The 23238-nt window shown below is 35.4% G+C and overlaps 1 long non-coding RNA gene across 2 annotated transcripts in view; it reads right to left on the bottom strand.

Annotated features, from left to right (window-relative positions):
* Window positions 1-14835: 14835 nt before the first annotated feature.
* The window catches only part of LOC145460546 (uncharacterized), a 25206-nt gene continuing 16803 nt past the window's right edge, over window positions 14836-23238 (bottom strand). For both annotated transcript variants that reach the window (XR_014039864.1, XR_014039863.1), the window contains exons 4-6: window positions 22403-22474; window positions 21802-21875; window positions 14836-20007 (exon numbers count right to left, since the gene is read on the bottom strand). This is a non-coding gene — a long non-coding RNA (uncharacterized LOC145460546). The remainder of the gene's footprint in view (window positions 20008-21801; window positions 21876-22402; window positions 22475-23238) is intronic.

Genomic DNA, 23238 nt, shown 5'->3' with positions numbered 1-23238 from the left:
GTGAGTAAGAGCACCAGCTTTGAATATTTGTGTCTGGATTGTGTTTACCATGGGTAGTGTTGTTCTGTGTGTTGGTTGTGTTGATTGATAGTTGGTCAATATATCAGTCAATAGACTGATAGCTGGTTGACCATCTCTCAAAAGGCAGTTGATATAGACTGATAATATTATGTCATTAGTTCTTAAATACCTCACTGAGACTTCACCCATACTTGAGCGATATACCCCTGACAGTTGAGTGAGATACTGCTGACATGTGACTGATATTCAACTGACACTTAAACAATATTGATATGCCACTTACACTGGGTCAGCTGACTCAACTGATATACCACAGACACTTGACAGATACAGAGTGTACCACCAACACTTGAGTCATATTCAATCGACACTTGAGTGATATAGCACCAGCAGTCTGACCAATTTGACTGATGTATCACAGACACTTATCATGACTGGTATTCTACTGGGACTTGAGTGATATTCAACTGACACTTGGCTGGTATTTAACTGACACTTGACCAATATTCAACTTTGACTTACTTGACTAAATTTCCACTTAACCCTGACTGGTATTCAACTAACTCTTGACTGGAATCAACCAACATTTGTTTGATATTCAACTGACACTTGACTGGTTCACCACTTATTTACCCTTGAGATATATTCAATTGACACTTATGACTGATAATCAACTGACTCTTCACTAGTTCATCACTTACCCTTGACTGATATTCAACTAACCAATGACTGATATACATGTATAACTGACCAAATGACTGATATTTAACTGGCACTTGAATGATATTGAACTGACGTTTGACTAGTTCAGTGCTTACCATTGAATGTTATTCAACTGACCCATGTCTGAGATTCAACTGACACATGACTGATATTCAGCTGACAGTCTTAACAAGTTCACCACCTACCCTTGAGGGATATTTCACTGACCCTTGACTAATATTCAACTTATACTTGTCTGATATACCAGCAATTTGACAGATATTGAGCTAACACTAAACCAGTAGACTACTTTACACTTGACCAATTCTCAACCAACACTTTAGTGATAATTTATATTACCAACACTTGACTGATATAGCATCAACTCTTATAAGATATATCACTGACTCTTGAAGGATATTCAAAGACACGAGACTCATATAGTACACACATTTGACTGTTATATCACCAACACTTGAGGGGCATTCAACTGTGAGTTGAGTTTAAAAGATATATCACGAACACTTGTTCAGTATTCATTTGGCCCTTGATCTATGTATATACAATGAAGTACAAAGGTTTGACCAGCATACAACTGGCCCTTGAGTGATATACCACCATCATTTGAGTGGTATTCCACAAAATACTTGACCAATATGCATGTACCATCGACACAAACACTCTATCTCTGATACTTGAACTCTGCTGACGCTTGACTGAGTGGTTGCCGACAATTGCAACAACAACAACAACAAGCTTTATTTCCCTTAGTCTCACAGAACTATTTTACAAATTTATATGTTAATAGAGTTATTGGCCTGAGTACCTAAAATAACTAGAGAGTTAAATAGGGCAGGCAGTCAGGACTATAGATGACCTGTCTATTCAGATGATACTTCACAGAATGATGTACTACATTGTGTATAGACAACTGACTGATTTACAACCAACAAAACAAACAAGTTTCACAGGGGCTAATAAATATGACGGAAATTATATGGTGTTTTTAATTAGTTATTATTCAATCATATTGCTGATTTTTCTCTTTTCTTAATTCTCAGCTCTTTAACAATGGAATGTTAGCTGTGGAAACAGTAAAAGACCAATTCTGTGGTCAGCCTCACCCAGGAAACTAAGTGTTGTTCAGTAGTGTACAAATACATAATTTGCACAACCTACTTGGGTTTCACGTTAGTGATAGAGCACCTTCAAAATAACCATATTATTCATAAATGTGCAATTTTTTGCCAGAATGAATTAGTCAGTTGTTTTTTTCTATACTTGCCAATCATCCTAGATCTTGCTTCTTAAGATGATTTCTGCAGAACATTCGAGCAATAATGGCAAAATTAAGTTACATGTACCAAAAAACCCTCATGGCATTTTAGTATTTTGAATAAAGGTAGGAAGATCTTATCGAGACCTTAGTTCTCAAGCTGACCCCATGAGAGAAAATTGAACTTGAAGTTATCCATATTTCTATTAAAACGGACATTTCGTGTTAGTTGAAAACACAATAACACACGCTTTAAGCATTCTCACGAGGTTTGACATTAAATTTCTCGAGAATGCTTGGTGATTTAATCACGGGTCACCGAGAGAAATGAATTAAAGTGAGATGTTTTAAATAGTATTCAAAAAGTTACCACGCTATAAGTAGATTTTTAGTAAATAACTTTTGCACTTATTGCTCGAACTTTGAGCAGAATCCGTCTTAATCATTAATCATTAGCAGAAATTTCCAATATTTTAAGCTCTATTTTCTTTCATGTTACAGTTTTTGTTGAGGTGAAGGGGGAGGACGGGTCAAAATAAGAAAAAAACTTCATTTACTTCAATTCATTAAGATGTAAAGAACAGTGGTAGTTAAGGTGATTCCCTAGTAAAAGAACCCGCCATAGATTTCCGACGAAACTTGGTATGCTGTTGTTACAGGTCCAGGAGATATTAAAAACATAGTAAAAAGAGGAGGTCACCATGCTTGTTTTCATGCCACAATGCTGACAAATATGGTTATGTAGGTGACTCTTGGTAACCTCTGTGTGCAACAAATAAGCTCAATTATTTTCCAATGCAATGTGTTATATCACACAGAGTTTTACTTTCTTTGATTGTTTATTCACCTACGTCCCAGAAAAAATGTCCTCAAATACCCTGCATTTTTTTATCCTTTAAAGGGAACATAATTTGGACATGCGCTGTTGGGCCCATTATGTCTGTCTCTGTAGTATTTATTTCATTCGCCAGAAAAGTAGCCATAGATTTCTGCTAATTTTTTTCTCAGTTATTGAGGATAATTTTTATTGTTCTCATTGAAATTATGAAATAAAAAGTGAGGGTCACTTTGCTCATTTAAGGGAAGAGGGGCATTCATTTCGCTATCGAGCTTAGTTTGAGGGAAATCTCTTACATTTTGTACATGCACGTGCTCATGTGTGTGCACTAATGAGGTGAAAATTGTGTGCAGTAGTGATACGCAATTCAATACTAAGGAATCATCTTAACTTAGGTGCTGTCACATACAGTATATGAGGCATGAGGCTTCATTTCTCTTCAAATGGAAAGCACAAGATGCTAATGACTGGAAAGTTGGTTTGTTTATTTTGTAACTTTTTTAGGTTTGTTCCTTTGTCTTTGTCTGAAAACCATGCACTTATGTATAGTACTGGTGCTTGGATGCTTGTTTCAAATAGTATAGCCTGGAATTCTTTCATGGATGAAAAAGTTTAGTGTCAAGGTCAGGTGAGTGCTGAGAATGTAAGGAGGCAACTTAGGATCCTGGTCTGACTGGACTGAAGAATTTTTAGCTAATCAAATTGAGCAATATGAGAGGTTCTTAGCTGTGCTGCTGCCTTTTTTCAGTGCAAGTTCAAATAGAACATGTTGTCTCTGTGTACTAAGATACCTACATTTGGAACTTAGACCTATTTAAAATCTTGCGGATATCTTTCAGAAGTTGGAAACTTGTGAGCTACATGTAATCTTTTATTAGAACCTTTAAGTTGATGTTCAAATCTTTTTGGATTTCTTTTTGTGATGATATTTGGCCATATTTGCAAGCCTGGTGATCTTTAAAGTGATCTCTCTGAATACTCACCAAAATGGAAGTATCTTTCTTGTTTGTTTTATCATAGTCCTTGACTGCTTTGAAATTGCTTTTGAAATTAATTTTCCTAGTACACAAGCTCAATGTCTCACATTAATTATTCATGCATAGTCATGCACTGTGCAATCATGGCAATGTACATGAATTTGAAAAGTCACTGAAAATTTTGTGGGCCCACATATAAAATGCTTTCATAAAAACAACTAAGAAAAAAAATAGAAGCCAGTTCCAATTTTTCTGTTGCTTTTAATCAAAATTAACAGTCTAGGCAATATATGGTGTTCAGTTAGGGGAATTAACCAACAGATCTTGGGACTATAAGTGTTAATAAGACTGACAAGACAAGCATAACTGGCTCTGGACAGCTTAGCAGATCAGAAGAGACAACTGCAATATTTGTGGTTTTCTTTAGAATTACAATATTGTTATAATACTTGGTTTACTTGTCAAAACATTGCAGCAACTGCTGTGATAACTAGGTGAATTTACAGGGTCATGTTTACATTCAGCTGACTGCAACTAAATCAATGATACTATACAACTTTAGCTGATACTGCAGAACTTTAGCAAATACAGTAGTGGGCAGATTGAAACTGATAACAATTGATCAATCACTCTTAACTCTTGACATCTAGAACAAATGGCCTGATGACAAATGCCATCTTTATCTTTCCAATGATAAATACATTGCAGACCAGACTTGCGATGAGAAAGAAGGAAAATAGTAGACTAGGCTAGCAAATGTACATGTATGGCCCTCTATTAGGAGAATTAACCAATAAATCTTGGGACTGAAAGTGTTAAGACTCAGACAAGACAAACACTTCCAGACTTGTGATGAAAAAAAGGAAAATAGCAGACTAGGGGAAATTGTCTGGACGTAGTTCAAAATCCTTAAAACCAACAGGTTAGGAAATGTAGGCTTTTATTGAGGAGAATTGACAAACAGATCTTGGGATGGAAGATGCTAAGACTGACAAGGCATAACTGGCAATAGACAGTTTATCAGATTAAACAAGACAACCTGAATATGTATGGTTTTCTGTAGAATTACAATTATAACAATATTGGTACAACACTTGGTTTACCTCAGCTGACCTCAACAAAATCAATCATTTAAGTTGAACTTGATACTGCAGAACTTTAGCCAGTATGGTAGTGGACTAGTTAAAGCTGACAACAATAAATATTGATAAGTCACTGTTTACTGTTGACACATAATACAAATGACTTGACTTCACTCCTAGGAGTAGAACATCTTCTCCTTACACGATAAATACGTTGTACATTGTAACCCAGACTGGTGATGAGAAAAAGGAAAATAGTAGACTAGAAGACATTGTTTCAATGTGATTCCAAATTCTCAAAATTAACATGCTAGGAAATGTATGGCTTCCTGTTAGGAGAATTAACCAACAGATCTTTGGACTAAAAGTATCAAGACTAACAAGACAAGCTTACTGGCACTGGACAGTTTATTGGATGAGACAAACACAACCAGAATATGTGTTCTTTAGAATTACAACATTGTTAAAATGCTTGGTTTACTTGTCAAAACATTGCACAAACTGCTGATAGTTAAGTGAATTTACAGGGTCATGAATACCTTCAGCTGACCTCAACAAAATCAGTTTATTGTTTAAGTTAGACTTGACACCATAGGACTATTAGCTAATACTACTATATAAATAACAAGTAACTTGACAAATGATTTATCCTTTCACTCCTGGGAGTGAAAGGATAAAGGTTACTAAAGAGAGAAAGGTTCAATTTCTTTCTTATATTGTTTTAAAAAAGGCTTAAAATTTTCAATAGTTGGAATATTTCCTTTGCTTCTGCAAAGCCAAATGTAGAATCTCGCAAGTAACAGAACAAAGTTAATTGCAGCTTTGTTTATGGAAGTATGATTTTACAGGAACGTGAATACTTTCAGCAGACCTCAACAAAAACAGTTGTTTAAGTTAGACTTGATACTGCAGAACTTTAGCCAATACAGTAGTGGGCAAATTGAAACTGACAACAACTCATCAATCACTTTTAACTGTAGAAGAAATAACTTGAGGAATAAATTTTACCCTACCAGAGATGAACATCTTCTGTTGTCTTACATGATAAATACATTGTAAACCAGTCTGGTGACAAGGAAAAAGAAAAACAGTAGACTAGGGAACACTGTCTGGATGCAAGTCCAAAGTCTCAAATTTAACATGTTAAGAAATGTATGGCTTTCTGTAAGGAGAATTAACCAATAGATCTCGGGACTAAAAGTGTTAAGACTGAGAAGACAAACAACAAGTAAACTAGACTTGTGATGAAAAAAAGGAAAATAGTAGACTAGGGCAAATTCTCACTTTAAAATGCTAGGAAATGTATGGCTTTCTGTAAGGAGAATTAACCAATAGATCTCGGGACTAAAAGTGTTAAGACTGAGAAGACAAACAACAGGTAAAGCAGACTTGCGATGAAAAAAAGGAAAATAGAAGACTAGGGCATATTCTCATATTTAACATGCTAGGAAATATATGGCTTTCTGTAAGGCGAATTAACCAATAGATCTCGGGACTAAAAGTGTTAAGAATAAGAAGACAAACAACAAACCAGACTTGTGATGAAAAAAATGAAAATAGTAGACTAGGGCAAAGTCTCATATTAAAATGCCATGAAATGTATGGCTTTCTGTAAGGAGAATTAACCAATAGATCTCGGGACTAAAAATGTTAAGACTGGAAAGACAAACAACAAACCAGACTTGTGATGAAAAAAAGGAAAATAGTAGACTAGGGCAAATTCTCATATTAAAATGCTAGGAAATGTATGGCTCTCTGTAAGGAGAATTAACCAATAGATCTCGGGACTAAAAGTGTTAAGACCGAGAAGACAAACAACAAACCAGACTTGTGATCAAAAACGGAAAATAGTAGACTAGGGCATATTCTCATATTTAACATGCTAGGAAATATATGGCATTCTGTAAGGCGAATTAACCAATAGATCTCGGGACTAAAAGTGTCAAGAATGAGAAGACAAACAACAAACCAGACTTGTGACGAAAGAAGGAAAATGGTAGACTAGGGCAAATTCTCATAATGTAGCATGTTAGGAAATGTATGGCTTTCTGTAAGGAGAATTAACCAATAGATCTCGGGACTAAAAGTGTTAAGACTGGAAAGACAAACAACAAACCAGACTTGTGATGAAAAAAAGGAAAATAGTAGACTAGGGCAAATTCTCATATCAAAATGCTAGGAAATGTATGGTTCTCTGTAAGGAGAATTAACCAATAGATCTCGGGACTAAAAGTGTTAAGACTGAGAAGACAAACAACAGGTAAAGCAGACTTGCGATGAAAAAAAGGAAAATAGAAGACTAGGGCAAATTCTCATATTTAACATGCCAAAACTGCTGATAGTTAGGTGAATTTACAGGGTCATGAATACTTTCAGCTGACATTGACATCAATGGCATAAGTTAGAGTTAATACCGTAGAATTTTAGCCGATTAATGCAAAAGTGGGCAAATTGAAACTGATATTAACTAATAAACCAAGTAGAAAATTGTTATTCTAGAGAAAACCACACATGTTCAAGATGTCTCATCTCATCTGATAAGCTATCCAGTACCAGTTATGCTTGTCTTGTCAGTCTTAACACTGAAGATTTGTTCACTAATTCTCCATACTAAAAACCCATACATTTCCTTGCCTGCGGGATCTGAGAATTTTGAATCACTGATTGAGACAATTTCCCCTGTCCACTATTTTACTTTTGTCATCACAAGTCTGATTTACTTGTTCTGCTTGTCTTGTCAATCTTGACACTTTTAGTCCCCAGATCTGTTGGTTAATTCTCCTTACGGAAAGCCTTACATTTCCTTGCATGCTAAATTATGAGAATTTGGAATCACATCCAATGTTCCCTTGTTTACTATTTTCCTTGTTTCTCATCACAAGTCTTGTTTAATGTGTATTTATCATTTATGGAAAAGTATTACTGTATGTTCTAATCCTAAGGGATGAAGGGTCAGTATTTGCAACCTTGTGTTAAGTGGGATCATTCATCAAGTCATTTGTCAACAGTAAACAATGATTGTTAACTTTTCAATAAAACATTGCAGAAAATGCTCTGATAACTAGGTGAATTCAAGGGTCATGGATACTTTCAGCTGACCTCATGAAAACCAATCATTTAAGTTGGACTTCATACTACAGAACGTTAGCTAATGCAATAGTGGGAAATGGGAACTGACAACAACTGGTCAATCTTTGTTAATAGTTGACAAAGAACAAAATTAGTTAGACATATTAGTTATCTAACTTCGCATAAGACTGTGACTGTTTACCTTTTCACTCTGTTGGAGTGATGAGACTAAGAGACATTGTCTTGATGTGTTTTCAAATTCTCCAAACTAACACACTGGGAAATACATGGCTTTCTGTAAGGAGATTGCAACTAACAGTGGCAAGACTTTCAAGACAAGCATAACTGGCTCCATGGCTCTTGATTTGTGTGCAGATAATTGAAACCTGTTAGAACCTATTTTTAGAAGTAGTTGTCTACACCTTGGCTAGTTTTTAGCCAACATATCTTCCAAACCCACAGGGTTGTCTTTGTGTACACTATTTTTTTAAGCTAACTTGTCTTTTAGCTGTCGTTTTGCATACAATTATTTTTATACTTTTGGGGAAAAAAATGTTTAAGTAATAATGATAACATTGAATACATCCCTTCTGAGTATGGAGTGGATCAACAACTGAAATAATTATTTCCAAATGGGTGGGTTAAGGAGGTTGGTAACGGTTTCAATTACTTGTAAATAATGAAATGACAGTAATGGTACCAAATGCTCACTGATGAATAAGTTTTGGTCATCCTCATGACATGACAGGTTACTATTTCAACAAAATAACCTGTTAAATATATTCTTAATTTTAGCTTTAAATGTTTAAAATTTAGGAAGAAGCTCAGTAACAGTCATTTCTCATTCTTAGGGATCAGGGTATCATAGATACTTTGTAACGTTTGTTTCAAATAAAGATTGTTGTGTTGTGTTTTTTTCTAGGAGTACACGCGAATGGCATCAAGCTGTGAGTATCATGGGCACATGCCCTTGATGCTCATAGCTTAAGCAAAGATTTGGCGTTCACTCCTGTTGATTTTGGGAGGAAATTGGGATCGTTAAACCCTTGCTTTAGCATTTTTGCACTAGGATGGTTTTCTTGCACAAGTGAAACTTGAAAAGCAAAATTACATTATAGATTTTTTGATGCTTTTTAGGGTGCGTTTCTCTGGGGGAATTCAAGATTGAATACTTCAATGGATAAACAGAGTTTGTGTTTCTTTCCGTAACAATTAATTCAAGATCACTCGGATCATGGTGCATGAAAGGAACCGAAGAACAATTCTTCAATTTCTTTGATGCACCATGATCCAAGTGACCTTGGATCAATTGTTATGGGAAGAAATGCTAACTCTGTTTATCAATTCAAGTATCCAATCTTGAAAGAAATGCAGTTTTTATAGTAAATGGTTTGAACCCAGGAGTATCAGTAGTTTGCATAGTGTGATCGTCCAGGTGATGGTAGATCTGAAAAGAACTGTTGTTAGCAACCTGAACGGAAGTCATCTTCAGAGTCAAGTGAATAGTGTTTGTCGGTCGATGATGTAAGTCGGGTCCGTTAAACGTGATTGGTCAGTATAGCTATGGTGGTATTGGCTGAAAGACTTGTGTAAAGTTTGTCATCAGTCATTGGTGGGTTTCGATCGGTCTATAGTTAGTCAAATTGGTCAGTTTTTGGTTCGTCTATTGTAAGTCAAATTAAGTCAGTCTGTTAGAAGTCTGTGTGTCGGTTTTGTTTCCGTCATGGATAAGTCGTTTGTAAGGTGCCAGTAGTTGTTGACATCTGTTAAGAGGTGTTTGTTCTAGGTCAGTATACCAGCTTTCCAGAGTCAGTCATTGAAAATAGTTTGTACTGTAGGTTAAGCACTGAGAAGAGTCCCAGTCAATGTTGTGCTTTGACAAACCACAACATTGACTGAGACTCTGCTCAGTGTTTAACCTACAGTACAAAATTATTTTCAATGACTAACTCTGGTTCCACTCAGGTTGTTGAAACATCAGTCTCCAACAACAGTTCTTTTTAGAACTACCCTCACCCGCACAATCACACTATATGAACTACAAGTGCAGTTTTTAAGATTCATGTTATTTGGCTTACCCATGCTTCAAAACAGCTTACAACACCTTTTTTGTATTTTATAAACATTTATTTGAAAAGCAACATAAATTGTTTTCTACACAAACAGACAAGCTACATAACACATTTTCTTATGTTCTACTTCTAAATGGAAAATTGATAAGCCCACAATTCTTCCCTTGTATGTAAATAAATGTTTAATATTCTAATAGGTTTATGATAAAGTTGAATTCCCATGGGAATCAAATCCCATGGGAGCCAAATCCCTTGGGAATTAGTCCCATGGGAATTAATTTTCTCTTAAGAGCTCTTTTATTCCCATGGGAATCAAACCCCTTGGGAATCAAATCCCTTGGGAATTAGTCCCATGGGAATTAATTTTCTCTAAGAGCTCTTTTATTCCCATGGGAATCAAATCCCTTGGGAATCAAATCCCATGGGAATTAATTTTCTCTAAGAGCTGTCTTATTCCCATGGGAATGAAAGTTATCCCCTTGGGAATTAATTTCATTACAGTTTAATGCATGTAAACAAAAAATGAATAAAATGCAACTGTTCAAAGACAGTGTTGAAATGCCCTGTTCAGATTGACTACTGAGAAGTTAAATGTTAAGATGTTAATAACAGTTTCCAGCAGCTATCCATTAACAGGTCTACTGTTGTGCATTATGAAGTGATGTTACAATATTGGTACCACACAAATGCCTAATCATTGGTGAACAAATTGTGGTCATCTTTATGGCATAATAAGTTACAAAAGCTGTGGAACAACTCACTAAAAACACCCTTTGTATTAGCTTGAAGTCCTTATAACAAAAATGGCTCGGTGAAACCCATTCTCTTACTATGTAACTGTGATAAGCATGTTAAAGTTTGCAAAGTTTAAAATTCTACAGGTAGGGTTCTGAGGTATTTCAAACTTTCTAAATGGGCTCAAGCAAACCTACAGAATTTGTGTGGGTAAGTTTCTAAAGAAACTGTGGTGCTGTGTCAGTTATGAGGCATTTGTGTGATACCAATATTGCAACATTACTTGATAACGTGTGATAGTATTGACCTGTTAATTAAGTATAACTGCTTGAAAGTGCTGGAAGCTGTTATCAGCCACCTTGAACAAAGGATCCATTCATCTAACTTAAGATAACTGACGACAAACGAAACAGCTATTAGTTCTTTCTGTGAAGCTGCCAGGACCAAAATTAACTATCTCATACCCACTGTTGATTAGGTTCAACTTGCATTTGTACTTGGAGTATATTTTTCAAAAATTTCAATTTTAAATTAAAAATTTTCCTTTCTTTCATCAGAAGTCTGGTTTGTTGTTTGTCCTCTCAGTCTTTTAGTCCCAAAATCTATTGGTTAATTCTCCTCACAGAAAGCCTTACATTTCCTAGCATATTAAGTTTGAATTTGCTCTAGTCTACTATTTTCCTTTTTTTCATCACAAGTCTGGTTTACTTGTTTGTAATCTCAGTCTTAACACTTTTAGTCCAAAAATCTATTGGTTAATTCTCCTCGCAGAAAGCCATACATTTCCTAGCATGTTAAATATGAGAATTTGCCTTAGTCTACTATTTTCCTTTTATTCATCAAAAGTCTGGCTTATGTGATAATTTCTTCTCAGTCCTAATACTTTTAGTCCTGAAATCTAATGGTTAATTCTCCTTACAGAAAGCGATACATTTCCTAACATGTTAAATATGAGAATTTGCCCTAGTCTACTATTTTCCTTTTCTTCATCACAAGTCTGGTTCACTTGTTGTTTGTCTTCTCAGTCTTAACACTGTTAGTCCCGAGATCTATTGTTGAATTTTCCTTACAGAAACCCATACATTTCCTAGCATGTTAATATAAGAATTTGCCCCAGTCTACTATTTTCCTTTCTTTCATCACAAGTCTGATTTGTTGTTTGTCTTCTCAGTCTTAACACTTTTAGTCCCAATATCTATTGGTTAATTCTCCTCACAAAGCTTTACATTTCCTAGCATTTTCATATGAGAATTTGCCCTAGTCTACTATTTTCTTTTTTTTCATCACAAGTCTGGTTTACGTGTTGATTGTCTTCTCAGTCTTAACACTTTCAGTGCCGAGATGTATTAATTAATTCTCCTCACAGAAAGCCATACATTCCCTAACATGTTACATATGAGAATTTGCCCTAGTCTACTATTTTCCTTTTCTCTTCACTAGTCTGGTTTACTTGTTTGTAATCTCAGTCTTCACACTTTTAGTCCCGAGATCTATTGGTTAATTCTCCTTAGAGAAAGCCATACATTTCCTAGCATGTTTAATATGAGAATTTACCCTAGTCTTCTATTTTCCTTTTTTTTTCATCACAAGTCTGGTTTACTTGTTTGTAATCTCAGTCTTGACACTTTTAGTCCCAAGATCCATTGGTTTATTCTCCTTACAGAAAGCCATATATTTCCTAGCATGTTAAATATGAGAATTTGCCCGAGTCTGCAATTTTCCTTTTTTTCATCAAAAGTCTGGTTTACTTGTTGTTTGTCTTCTCAGTCTTTATACTTTTAGTCCCAAGATCTATTGGTTAATTCTCCTTACAGAAAGCCATACATTTCCTAGCATGTTAAATATGAGAATTTGCCCTAGTCTACTGCATGTATTTTCCTTTTTTTCATCGCAAGTGTGGTTTACTTGGTGTTTGTAATCTCAGTCTGAATACTTTTAGTCCCAAGATCTATTGGTTAATTCTCCTTACAGAAAGCCATACACTTCCTAGAATTTTAATGTGAGAATTTGCCTTAGTCTATTTTTTCCCTATTTTTCATCACAAGTCTGGTTTACTTCTTCTTTGTCTTCTCAGTCTTAACACTTTAAGTCCCTGGATCTATTGGTTAATTCTCCTTACAGAAAGCGATACATTTCCTAGCATGTTAAATATGAGAATTTACCCTTGTCTACTATTTTCCTTTTTTTTTCATCACAAGTCTGGTTTACTTGTTGTTTGCAATCTCAGTCTTGACACTTTTAGTTGCGAGATCTATTGGTTAATTCTCCTTACAGAAAGCCATACATTTCCTAGCATGTTAAATATGAGAATTTGCCCTAGTCCACTATTTTCCTTTTTTTCATCACGAGTCTGGTTTACTTGATGTTTGTCTTCTCATTCTTAACACTTTTAGTTCCAACATGTATTGGTTAATTCTCCTTACAGAAAGCCATACATTTCCTAACATGTTAAGTATGAGAATTTGCCCTAGTCTACTATTTTTCTTTTTTTATCACAAGTATGAATTACTTGTTGTTTGTAATCTCAATTTTAACACTTTTAGTCCCGAGATCTATAGGTTCATTCTCCTTACAGAAAGCCATACATTTCCTAGCATGTTAAATATGAGAATTTGCCCTAGGCTACTATTTTCCTTTTTTCATCAAAAGTCTGGCTTGCTTGATGTTTGTCTTCTCAGTCCCAATACTTTTAGTCCCAAGATCTGTTGGTTAAATCTTCTTACAGAAAGCCATACATTTCCTATAACATGTTAAATATGAGAATTTGCCTTAGTCTACTATTTTCCTTTTTGTTCATCGCAAGTCTGGTTTACTTGTTGTTTGTAATCTCAGTCTTGACACTTTTAGTCACGAGATCTATTGGTTAATTCTCCTTACAGAAAGCCATACATTTCCTAACATGTTAAATATGAGAATTTGCCCTAGTCTACTATTTTCCTTTTTTTGATCACAAGTCTGGTTTGTTGTTTGTCTTCTCAGTCTTAACACTTTCAGTCCCAAGATCTATTGGTTAATTCTTCTAACAGAAAGCCATACATTTCCTAACATGTTAAATTTGAGACTTTGGACTCACATCCAGACAATGTTCCCTAGTCTACTATTTTTTCTTTTTCCTTGTCACCAGACTGGTTTATAATGCATTTATCATGTAAGATAACAGAAGATGTTCATCGCTGCTAGGGTAAAATTTATTCCTCAAGTTATTTCTTCTATATGTCAACAGTTAAAAGTGATTGATGAGTTGTTGTCAGTTTCAATTTGCCCACTATTGTATTGGCTAAAGTTCTGCAGTATCAAGTCTAACCTAAACAAGTGTTTTTGTTGAGGTCAGCTGAAAGTATTCACGTTCCTGTAAAATCATACTTCCAAAAACAAAGCTGCAATTAACTTTGTTCTGTTACTTGCGAGATTCTACATTTCGCTTTGCAGAAGCAAAGGAAATATTCCAACTATATAAAATGTTAAGCCTTTTTTGAAACAATATAAGAAAGAAATTGAACCTTTCTCTCTTTAGTAACCTTTTACTAGTTTGAAGTCTCTCGATCTTTTTACACTTTCCTTTCTACCAGACATTCCCTTCCTATTTTCCTCACTTCAGTATTCAAAGTATATAAAGCTAAATTTCAGTGAACCAGCAAGGAAAATATCTTTAATCGTTTTGAATTCCTTTGAGTTAGAAGCTCACTTCACTAAAATTTACCATGCATCCCCGCCCTGCTTTATTTTCTGGATTTTGAAGGGTATGTAATCGATATTGCAAGTAACGCAAGTAGCTGTGTGTTTTCTTTTCATATACATATAAGTAAAGCGTAGAGTATAGCATTGTTAGTAGCGTATCTCACATTGAAAGTCAGTACTGTTTTGTAAGTAGAGTATAGTATTGTTACTAGCTTAAGTATCTCACATTGTAAGTAAGTACTGTAAGTGTTGTAAGTAGAGTATAGTATTGTTAGTAGCGTATCTCACATTGAAAGTCAGTACTGTTTTGTAAGTAGAGTATAGTATTGTTACTAGCTTAAGTATCTCACATTGTAAGTAAGTACTGTAAGTGTTGTAAGTAGAGTATAGCATTGTTAGTAGCATATCTCACATTGAAAGTCAGTACTGTTTTGTAAGTAGAGTATAGTATTGTTACTAGCTTAAGTATCTCACATTGTAAGTAAGTACTGTAAGTGTTGTAAGTAGAGTATAGTATTGTTAGTAGCGTATCTCACATTGTAAGTAAGTACTGTTTTGTAAGTAGAGTATAGTATTGTTACTAGCTTAAGTATCTCACATTGTAAGTAAGTACTGTAAGTGTTGTAAGTAGAGTATAGTATTGTTAGTAGCGTATCTCACATTGTAAGTAAGTACTGTTTTGTAAGTAGAGTATAGTATTGTTACTAGCTTAAGTATCGCACGTTGTAAGTAAGTACTGTAAGTTTTGTATTGTAAGTGGTGTACTGTTGTAGTGGTGTAAGTAGCAAAATTAAAAAAAATCATCTACAGTGTAGTTATCACAGCAGTCTCTGCATTTTTCTTTTACAAGTACACCAAGTGTTGTTGGAAAATTGTAATTCTAAAGAAAACAGCAAATATTCGGAGCATCTAATGTCTCATCTGATAAGCTGTCCAGTGCCAGTTATGCTTGTCTCGTCAGTTTTAACACTTTTAGTCCCCAGATCAGTTCACTAATTCTCCTTACTTGAAGTCATGCATTTCCTTCCTTGTTAGAAGAATTATTTTGGAACCACATTATGTCTCCTGGTCTACTATTGTTCCTTTTTTTTCTCATCACAGACTGGTTTACAATGTAGTTATTAAGTAAGGAAAAGTAAGATGCTCATCACTCCTAGGAGTGAAAGGATAAATCATTTGTCAAGTTATTTGTTATTTATGTAGTAGTATTAGCTAAAAGTTCTATGGTGTCAAGTCTAACTTAAACAATACATTGATTTTGTTGAGGTCAGCTGGAGGTATTCATGACCCTGTAAATTCACCTATTGTGTAACTATCAGCAGTTTGTCCAATGTTTTGACAAGTAAACCAAGCATTTTAACAATGTTGTAATTCTAAAGAACGCATATTCTGGTTGTGTTTGTCTCATCCAATAAACTCTCCAGTCCCAGTAAGCTTGTCTTGTTAGTCTTGATACTTTTAGTCCAAAGATCTGTTGGTTAATTCTCCTAACAGGATGCCACACATTTCCTAGCATGTTAATTTTGAGAATTTGGAATCACATCGAAACAATGTCTTCTAGTCTACTATTTTCCTTATTCTCATCACCAGTCTGGGTTACAATGTACAATGTATTTATCATGTAGAGAGGTGTTCTACTCCTAGGAGTCAAGTCAAGTCATTTGTATTATGTGTCAACAGTAAACAGTGACTTATCAATATTTCTTGTTGTCACCTTTAATTAGCCCACTACCGTATTGGCTAAAGTTCTGCAGTATCAAGTTCAACTTAAACGATTGATTTTGTTGAGGTCAGCTGAAGTAAACCAATAGCAATATTGTTATAATCATAAATCATTATAATCAGAAAACCATACATATTCAGGTTGTCTTGTTTACCGTAATCTGATAAGCTGTCTATTGCCAGTTATGCTTGCCTTGTCAGTCTTAACACCTTCTGTCCCAAGATCTGTTTGCCAATTCTCCTCAATAAAAGCCTACATTTCCTAACTTGTTGGTTTTAAGGATTTGGAACCACGTCCAGACAATTTCCCCTAGTCTGCCATTTTCCTTTTTTTCGTCACAAGTCTGGAAGTGTTTGTCTTGTCAGTCTTATCACTTTCAGTCCCAAGATTTATTGGTTAATTCTCCTAACAGCGGGCCATACATGTACATTTGCTAGCATGTCAAATTTGAGAATTTGGAATCACATCCAGACAATGTCTCCTAGTCTACTATTTTCCTTCCTCCTCATCACAAGTCTGGTTTGCACTGTATTTATCATTGGAAAAGAAAGATGTTCAGCGCTTCTAGGAGTGAAAGGGTAAATCATTCGTCAGGTCGTTTGTTCTTTATGTCAAGAGTTAAGAGTGATTGATCAATTGTTATCAGTTTCAATCTGCCCACTACTGTATTTGCTTCTGTAGTATCAGCTAAAGTTGTATAGTATCATTGATTTAGTTGAAGTCACCTGAATGTAAACATGACCCTGTAAATTCACCTAGTTATCACTGACAGCAGTTACTGCAATGTTTTGACAAGTAAACCAGGTATTATAACAATATTGTAATTCTAAAGAAAACCACAAATATTGCAGTTGTCTCTTCTCATCTCATAAGCTGTCCAGAGCCAGTTATGCTTGTGTTGTCAGTCTTATTAACACTTATAGTCCCAAAATCTGTTGGTTAATTCCCCTAACTAAACACCATATATTGCCTAGACTGTTAATTTTGATGAAAAGCAACAGAAAAATTGAACTGGCTTCTATTTTTTTTCTTCGTTGTTTTTATGAAAGCATTTTATATGTGGGCCCACAAAATTTTCAGTGACTTTTCAAATTCATGTACATTGCCATGATTGCACAGTGCATGACTATGCATGGATAATTAATGTTAGACATTGAGCTTGTGTACTACGAAAATTAATTTCAAAAGCAATTTCAAAGCAATCAAGGACTATAATAAAACAAACAAGAAAGATACTTCCATTTTGGTGAGTATTCAGAGAGATCACTTTAAAGATCACCAGGCTTGCAAATATGGCCAAATATCATCACAAAAAGAAATCCAAAAAGATTTGAACATCAACTTAAAGGTTCTAATAAAAGATTACTTGTAGCTGACAAGTTTCCAACTTCTGAAAGATATCCGCAAGATTTTAAATAGGTCTAAGTTCCAAATTTAGGTATCTTAGTACACAGAGACAACATGTTCTATTTGAACTTGCACAGAAAAAAGGCAGCAGCACAGCTAAGAACCTCTCATATTACTCAATTCGATTAGCTAAAAATTCTTCAGTCCAGTCAGACCAGGATCCTAAGTTGCCTCCTTACATTCTCAGCACTCACCTGACCTTGACATTAAACGTTTCCTTCCATGAAAGAATTCCAGGCTATACTGTTTGAAACAAGCATCCAAGCACCAGTACTATACATAAGTACATGGTTTTCAGACAAAGACAAAGGAACAAACCTAATAAAGTTACAAAATAAACAAACCAACTTTCCAGTCATTAGCATCTTGTGCTTTCCATTTGAAGAGAAAGGAAGCCTCATGCCTCATATACTGTATGTGACAGCACCTAAGTTAAGGTGATTCCTTAGTATTGGATTGCACATCCCTACTGCACACAATTTTTGCCTCATTAGCGCACGCACATGAACGTGTGCGTGTACAAAACATAAGAGACTTCCTTCAAACTAAGCTCAATAGCGAAATAAATGCTCCTTTTCTCTTAAATAAGCACACTGACCCACACCAATGAGAACAATAAAAATTATCCTCAATAACTAAGAAAAAAAATTAGCAGAAATCTATGGCTACTTTTTTGGCGAATGAAATAAATACTACAGAGACAGACATAATGGGCCCAACAGCGCACGTCCAAATTATGTTTCCTTTAAAGGATAAAAAAATGCAGGGTATTTGAGGACATTTTGTCTGGGATGAAGATGAATAAACAGTCAAAGAAAGTCAAACTCTGTGTGATATAACACACTGCGTCGAAAAATAATCAAGCTTATTTGTTGCACAGAGGTTACCAAAAGTCACCTAAATAACCATATTTGTCAGCATTGTGGTGTGAAAACAAGCATGGTGACCTCCTCTTTTTACTACGTTTTTAATATCTCCTGGACCTGTAACAACAGCATACCAAGTTTCGTCGGAAATCCATGGTGGGTTCTTTTACTAGGGAATCACCTTAACTACCGCTGTTCTTTACATCTTAATGAATTGAAGTAAATGAAGTTTTTTTCTTATTTTGACCCGTCCTCCTCCTTCACCTCAACAAAAAATGTAACATGAAAGAAAATAGAGCTAAAAATATTGGAAATTTCTGCTAATAGGTGTCACAGAGGAACCTAACAAGCAAATGTCCGGTACGAATAATAAATTTTAACTGTGCAAACAAGTGTCAATGATATCGTGCTTGATAACACAAAGAACAAAAATCTGGAGATTCAGAGAATGAAATGTTTTTGTATCAGAAAACTTTCAAGTTTAAAAATCTTCATGTTAAAAATGATAAAGCTTCTACATTACAAACTAAGACAAAATACTCATGCCATAATTTTTTATGTTCAAGGCCATTCTCTTGCTAAGCATAATTGATTTACCTTCCTGATGTTGTCCTTTTCTGCCAAGAACAAAAGAAGTGTCCATAATTATTTTTGATGTAAATTTTAAGCTAGCTGATCCAGGTTGCTTCATAAGAATATAAAAATATTCCTCGTGTATTAAACACTTGTTTGCACCATGGTATTACATACTTGCCAACATCACAAGATCATTATTGTATATACATACCAGGACAAACTTTTATCACTCCACAACTGACCCCAAGCCTGGTTGCAAACCATGTAAAAATTCAGAGTGATAAAAAGGGGTGTACTTTGATCATACACTGTTTTATTTTTACGAGAGATTAACACAGATTCCGCTCAAAGTTCGAGCAATAAGTGCAAAAGTTATTTCCTAAAAATCTACTCATAGCATGATAACTTTTTGAATACTATTTAAAACATCTCACTGTACTTCACTTCTCTAGGTGACCCCGCGATTAAATCCCCAAGCATTCTCGAGAAATTTAATGTCAAACCTCGTAAGAATGCTTAAAGCATGTGTTATTGTGTTTTCAACTAACACGAAATGTCCGTTTTAATAGAAATATGGATAACCTCAAGTTCAATTTTCTCTCACGGGGTTAGCTTGAGAGCTAAGGTCTCGATAAGATCTTCCTACCTTTATTCAAAATACTAAAATGCCATGAGTTTTTTGGTAACTTAATTTTTGCCATTATTGCTCGAATGTTTGGCAGAAATCATCTTAAGAAGCAAGATCTAGGATGATTGGCAAGTATAGGAAAAAACAACTGACTAATTAATTCTCGCAAAAAGTTCCACATTAATTTTATCAATAATATGGTTATTTTGAAGGTGCTCTATTACTACCGTGAAACCCAAGTAGGTTGTGCAAATTATGTATTTGTACACTACTGAACAACACTTAGTTGCCTGGGTGAGGCTGATCACAGAATTGGTCTTTTACTGTTTCCACAGCTAACATTCCATTGTTAAAGAGCTGAGAATTAAGAAAAGAGAAAAATCAGCAATATGATTGAATAATACCTGAAACACCATATGATTTCAATCTTATATCTATTAGCCCCTGTGAAACTTGTTTGTTTTGTTGGTTGTAAATCAGTCAGTTGTCTATACACAATGTAGTACATCCTTCTGTGAAGTATCATCTGAATAGACAGGTCATCTGTAGACCTGACTGCCTGCCCTATTTAACTCTAGTTATTTCAGGTACTCAGGCCCATAACTCTATTAACATATAACTTTGTAAAATATTTCTGTGAGACTAAGGGAAATAAAGCTTCTTGTTGTTGTTGTTGTTGTTGTTGTTGTTGTTGTTGTTGTTGTTGCAATTGTCGGCAGCCACTCGGTCAAGCGTCAGCAGAGTTCAAGTATCAGTGATAGAGTGTTTCAGTGTCGATGGTACATACATATTGGTCAAGTATTTAGTGGAATACCACTCAAATGATGGTGGTATATCACTCAAGGGCCAGTTGTATGCTGGTCAAACCTTTGTACTTCATTGTATATACATACATGTAGATCAAGGGTCAAATGAATACTGAACAAGTGTTCGTGATGTTTCTTTTAAACTCAACTCACAGTTGAATGCCCCTCAAGTGTTGGTGATATAACAGTCAAATGTGTGTACTATATGAGTCTTGTGTCTTTGAATATCCTTCAAGAGTCAGTGATATATCTTTAAAGAGTTGATGCTATATCAGTCAAGTGTTGGTAATATAAATTGTCACTTAAGTGTTGCAGCTTGAGAATTGGTCAAGTGTAAAGTATGTCTACTGGTTTATTGTTATCTCAATATGTCAAATTGCTGGTATATCAGACAAGTATCAGTTGAATATTAGTCAAGGGTCAGTGAAATATCCCTCAAGGGTAGGTGGTGAACTTGTTAAGACTGTCAGCTGAATATCAGTCATGTGTCAGTTGAATCTCAGACATGGGTCAGTTGAATAACACTCAATGGTAAGCAGTGAACTAGTCAAACATCAGTTCAATATCAGTCAAGTGCCAGTTAAATATCAGTCATTGGTCAGTTGAACATCAGTCAAGGGTAAGTGATGAACTAGTGAAGAGTCAGTTGATTATCAGTCATAAGTGTCAATTGAATATAACTCAAGGGTAAATTAGTGGTGAACCAGTCAAGTGTCAGTTTAATATCAAACAAATGTTGGTTGATTCCAGTCAAGAGTTGGTTAAATACCAGTCAGGGTTAGGTGGAAATTTAGTCAAGTAAGTCAAAGTTGAATATTGGTCAAGTGTCAGTTAAATACCAGCCAAGTGTCAGTTGAATATCACTCAAGTCCCAGTAGAATACCAGTCATGATAAGTGTCTGTGATACATCCGTCAAATTGGTCAGACTGCTGGTGCTATATCACTCAAGTGTCAATTGAATATGACTCAAGTGTTGGTGGTACACTCTGTATCTGTCAAGTGTCTGTGGTATATCAGTTGAGTCAGCTGACCCAGTGTAAGTGGCATATCAATATCGTTTAAGTCTCAGTTGAATATCAGTCACATGACTTGTCAGCAGTATCTCACTCAACTGTCAGGGGTAATCACTCAAGTATGGGTGAAGTCTCAGTGAGGTATTTAAGAACTACTGACATTATATTATCAGTCTATATCAACTGCCTTTTGAGAGATGGTCAACCAGCTATCAGTCTATTGACTGATGTATTGACCAACTATCTATTAACACAACCAACACACAGAACAACACTACCCATGGTAAACATAATCCAGGCACAAATATCCAAAGCTGGTGCTCTTACTCACCTGCCTGTCATTTAAATCATTCAGTTCATCTTTTCCCTTGTTTGTGTTGTGCCTTGTCCACTCAGCTATTCTACCTGACAAAAGTAGACGCGTTTTCAGTAAAAACAATAAAAAGGTCTACATTTTAAATTGTCTGAAGCAATGTCCCAGTGCCAGTTAAATACCAGTCAAATTGGTCAGGTGACTGCTGTGTTGGTGCTCATATCACTCAAGTGTGAATTGAATGTGACTTTCATATTGGTGGTAAAGTGTACATCTGTCAAATGTCTGCAGTCAGTCAGTCAAAAGTCAGTTAATGTAGAGTTGGGTGTACAGTGCTTAAGTGTTGTTTTAATATCAGTCAAGTGTCAGTGGTATCTCACTCAACTGTCAAGGGCATATCGTTCATATATGGACCAAGTCTCGTTGAGGTATAAAAGAACAAACAACTGCATCAGTCTATACCAACTGCCTTTTGAGAGATATTTGACCAGCTAACAAATTGCCTGATACATGGACTAATTATCAACCAACACACTGAACAACACTAGCCATGGTATGCATGATCCAAGCATCGTACATTTAACAAATATCCAAAGCTGGTACATGTACTCTTACTCACCTGTCTGTCTTAAATCATTCAGTTCATCTTTACCCTTGTTCATGTTGTGCCTCATCCACTCACCTATTCTACCTGTGAAAATATCAACAGAATTTTCAGTTAAAATTGAGAAGAGGTTTACATTTTAAGTTTGAAATAGTTATGTCTCTGACGATGGGGTCAAATTTCACTGGTGTATCAATCAAGTCCCTCAAGACTTTTAATGTTCATTGGAGGACTGTGAGGCATGTTAGCTTTTCTGTTTGTATAAAAGTAGTCAGTTGTTTCTAATATATCTGTCAAGTGTCATTTGAATACAGGTCAATTGTTTCAGAGTTCAAGTGTCAGTGGTACAGTGGCTCAGTGTCAATGGTACATGCATATTGGTTAAGTATTTGGAGGAATACCAGTCAAATGATGGTGGCACAGTGGGAGATCCAGACCTTAAGCTAAGGGGGGAGGGCAGTTTTGTTTTGCTTGCCCTGCCTGCTTTAATCCTTCTGTGATTTCTTCTTTTTTACCCAAAATAAGGGGGATCCCTTCCCCTAGATCCACCACTGTGGTATATAACTAAGTGTCAGTTGCTTACTGGTCAAACCTCTGTAAGTGCTATATAAATGACTACGGGGTCAAATGAATGTTAGACAAGTGTTGGTGGTCACTATCTTTCAACTTCCAGTTGGTCAAGCCCAAGTAGTCTATTGGTTCAGTGTCGGTAAATATCTGTCAAGTGTTGCTGGTATATCAGTCAAGTAACAATCAACTATATACATATATTACTACTAAAATAATTAATATACTGATATGCTGCCTACCTATCAACCAACACACAGAACAACACTTAATGCATGGTAAAC

Source organism: Orbicella franksi, chromosome 11, assembly GCF_964199315.1.
Source record: "Orbicella franksi chromosome 11, jaOrbFran1.1, whole genome shotgun sequence".
Taxonomy (NCBI): domain Eukaryota; kingdom Metazoa; phylum Cnidaria; class Anthozoa; order Scleractinia; family Merulinidae; genus Orbicella; species Orbicella franksi.
This window is presented reverse-complemented; position numbering and strand designations above follow the sequence as displayed.